A 3,913-nucleotide genomic window follows, 5' to 3' on the forward strand; every position below is an offset into this window, starting at 1 on the left:
GCAAAGGGGGTTCATCCTCCCAAGTCTCATTTCCAAATAACTTGTCATTTAGCTTCATGATTGCTCCAAGGTATTTAGCAACTTGCTCTTTAGTGACATACTCATCCTCTTCAGAGGAGGAATACTCATCAGAGCTCATGAATGGCAGAAGTAAATCCAATGGAATCTCTGTGGTCTCATTTTGAGCCTCAGATTCCCATGGTTCCTCATTAGGGAACCCATTGGAGGTCAGTGCACGCCCATTGAGGTCTTCCTTAGTGGCGTACACTGCCTCTTCTTCCTCTCCAAATTCGGCCATGGTTATGGCCTTGCACTCTCCTTTTGGATTTTCTTCTGTATTACTTGGGAGAGTACTAGGAGGGAGTTCAGTAACTTTCTTGCTCAGCTGTCCCACTTGTGCCTCCAAATTCCTAATGGAGGACCTTGTTTCAGTCATGAAACTTTGAGTGGTTTTGATTAGATCAGAGACCATGGTTGCTAAGTCAGAGGGGTTCTACTTAGAATTCTCTGTCTGTTGCTGAGAAGATGATGGAAAAGGCTTGCCATTGCTAAACTTGTTTCTTCCACCATTGTTGTTGTTGAAACCTTGTTGAGGTTTCTCTTGATTCTTCCATGAGAAATTTGGGTGATTTCTCCATGAAGAGTTATAGGTGTTTCCATAGGGTTCTCCTAGGTAATTCACTTCTTCTATTGAAGGGTTCTCAGGATCATAGGCTTCTTCCTTAGATGAAGCATCCTTAGTACTGCTTGGTGCATTCTGCATTCCAGACAGACTTTGAGAAATTAAATTGACTTGTTGAGTCAATATTTTGTTCTGAGCCAATATGGCATTCAGAGTGTCAATCTCAAGAACTCCTTTCTTCTGACTAGTCCCATTGTTCACAGGATTCCTTTCAGAAGTGTACATGAATTGGTTATTTGCAACCATTTCAATGAGCTCTTGAGCTTTTGTAGGCGTCTTCTTCAGATGAAGAGATCCTCCAGCAGAGCTATCCAAAGACATCTTGGATAGTTCAGAGAGACCATCATAAAAAATACCTATGATGCTCCATTCAGAAAGCATGTCAGATGGACATTTTCTGATCAATTGTTTGTATCTTTCCCAAGCTTCATAGAGGGATTCTCCATCCTTCTGTCTGAAGGTTTGGACTTCCACTCTAAGCTTACTCAATTTTTGAGGTGGAAAGAACTTTGCCAAGAAGGCATTGACTAGCTTTTCCCAAGAGTCCAGGCTTTCTTTAGGTTGAGAGTCCAACCATATTCTAGCTCTGTCTCTTACAGCAAAAGGGAATAGCATCAGTCTGTAGACCTCAGGGTCAACCCCATTAGTCTTGACTGTGTCACAGATTTGCAAGAACTCAGCTAAAAACTGATGAGGATCTTCCAGTGGAAGTCCATGGAACTTGCAATTCTGTTGCATTAGAGAAACTAATTGAGGCTTAAGCTCAAAGTTGTTTGCTCCAATGGCAGGGATAGAGATGCTTCTCCCATAGAAGTCGGGAGTAGGTGCAGTAAAGTCACCCAGCACCTTCCTTGCATTGTTGGCATTGTTGTTGTTTTCGGCTGCCATGGGTTCTTCTTCTTTGAAGAATTCGGTCAGGTCCTCAACAGAGAGTTGTGCCTTAGCTTCTCTTAGCTTTCGCTTCAAGGTCCTTTCAGGTTCAGGGTCAGCTTCAACAAGAATGCCTTTGTCTCTGCTCCTGCTCATATGAAAGAGAAGAGAACAAGAAATGTGGAATCCTCTATGTCACAGTATAGAGATTCCTTGAGGTGTCAGAGGAAAAAAAAATAGAAGAAAGAAGAAGGAGAAGAATTCGAACTTTAATTAGATGGAGTTCGAATTGTGCATTAAGAAGGAGTTATACTCCATAAATAGAAGGATGTGAGAAGAGGGGAAGAGAATTTTCGAAAATTAATTAAAAAGATGTCAAAAACATTTTGAAAATTTGATTGATAATTTTCGAAAATTCAAAGTAGAAAAGAAATCAAGTGAGTTTTGAAAAAGATTTTGAAATTAGAAATTAAAAAGATTTGATTGAAAAAGACGTGGTTAAGAAGTTATGATTGAAAAGATATGATTTGAAAACAATTTTAAAAGATATGATTTTTAAAAATTAATGACTTGCCTAACAAGAAAAGATATGATTCAAACATTAAACCTTTCTCAACAGAAAAGGCAATATACTTGAACTGTTCAATCAAATCATTAATTGTTAGTAAGTATCTTTGAAAAAGGAAAGAATTTGATTTTGAAAACATTTGATTGAAAAGATATGATTTGAAAAAGATTTGATTTTGAAAAACTTTGAAAACTTGAAAAAAAAAATTGATTTGAAAACAAAATCCTCCCCCTAGTGCCATCCTGGCGTTAAACGCCCAGAATGGTATCCATTCTGGCGTTTAACGCCCAAAATGCTACCTTTTTGGGCGTTAAACGCCCAACCAGGTACCCTGGCTGGCGTTTAAACGACAGTCTGTCCTTCTTCACTGGGCGTTTTGAACGCCCAGTTTTTCTGTGCAATTCCTCTGCTGCATGTTTTGAATCTTCAGTCCCCTGTACTATTGACTTGAAAATAGAACCAAGACCAAATAAACAAGGCATGCAAAACACCAAACTTAAGATTAGACACTAGACTCAAAACAAAAAAACATAAAATATTTTTGGTTTTTATGATTTTGTAAATTTTTTTTTTGCTTTTTTCGAAAATTATGTGAAAATAGAAAATAAAGGTTTCAGAATTCTCAATTTGAATTTCCAGGAATCATTGCAATGCTAGTCTAAGACTCCGGTCCAGGAATTAGACATGGCTTCACAGCCAGCCAAGCTTTCAAAGAAAGCTTCGGTCCAAAACACTAGACATGGCCAATGGCCAGCCAAGCCTTAGCAGATCATTGCTCCAATAGCAAGAGTGATAGAGATCAACAAGCTATTGTGATGATTAGTTGAAACCTCGGTCCAATAAGATTAGACATGGCTTCTCAGCCAGCCAGATTTCAACAGATCATCATGAAACACTAGAATTCATTTTTAAGAACTCTGAAAAAAATACCTAATCTAAGCAACAAGATGAACCGTCAGTTGTCCATACACAAGAACAATCCCCGGCAACGGCGCCAAAAACTTGGTGCACGAAATTGTGATCACTACAACTTCGCACAACTAACCAGCAAGTGCACTGGGTCGTCCAAGTAATACCTTACGTGAGTAAGGGTCGATCCCACGGAGATTGTTGGTATGAAGCAAGCTATGGTCACCTTGTAAATCTCAGTCAGGCAGACTCAAATGGGTATAGTGATAAACGAATAAAGCATAAAGATAAAGATAGAGATACTTATGTATATCATTGGTGAGAGCTTTAGATAAGCGAATGAAGATGCCTTCCCTTCCGTCTCTCTGCTTTCCTACTGTCTTCATCCAATCCTTCTTACTCCTTTCCATGGCAAGCTCATGTAGGGTTTCACCGTTGTCAGTGGCTACCTCCCATCCTCTCAGTGAAAACGTCGCCTATGCTCTGTCACAGCATGGGTAATCAGCTGTCGGTTCTCGGTCAGGCCGGAATAAAATCCATCGATCCTTTTGCGTCTGTCACTAACGCCCCGCCTGCTAGGAGTTTGAAGCACGTCACAGTCATTCAATCATTGAATCCTACTCAGAATACCACAGACAAGGTTAGACCTTCCGGATTCTCTTGAATGCCGCCATCAGTTCTCGCCTATACCACGAGGACTCTGATCTCACGGAATGGCTGGCTCGTTTGTCAGGCGAGCACTCGGTTGTCAGGCGATCAACCATGCATCGTGTATCAGGAATCCAAGAGATAAACACTAGAGCCTTGATTGCTTGTAGAACAAAAGTGGTTGTCAGTCACCTTGTTCATAAGTGAGAATGATGATGAGTGTCACGGATCATCAC

The 3,913-nt window shown here is 40.3% G+C and overlaps 1 non-coding gene across 1 annotated transcript; it reads left to right on the forward strand.

Annotated features, from left to right (window-relative positions):
• Nucleotides 1–1,061: 1,061 nt before the first annotated feature.
• Nucleotides 1,062–1,165, forward strand: LOC130963821 (small nucleolar RNA R71). Its single transcript, XR_009079940.1, has one exon. It is a non-coding gene; the product is annotated as a small nucleolar RNA R71 (small nucleolar RNA).
• The last annotated feature ends 2,748 nt before the right edge of the window (nucleotides 1,166–3,913 follow it).

This window comes from Arachis stenosperma, chromosome 2 (genome assembly GCF_014773155.1).
Source record: "Arachis stenosperma cultivar V10309 chromosome 2, arast.V10309.gnm1.PFL2, whole genome shotgun sequence".
Lineage (NCBI taxonomy): Eukaryota > Viridiplantae > Streptophyta > Magnoliopsida > Fabales > Fabaceae > Arachis > Arachis stenosperma.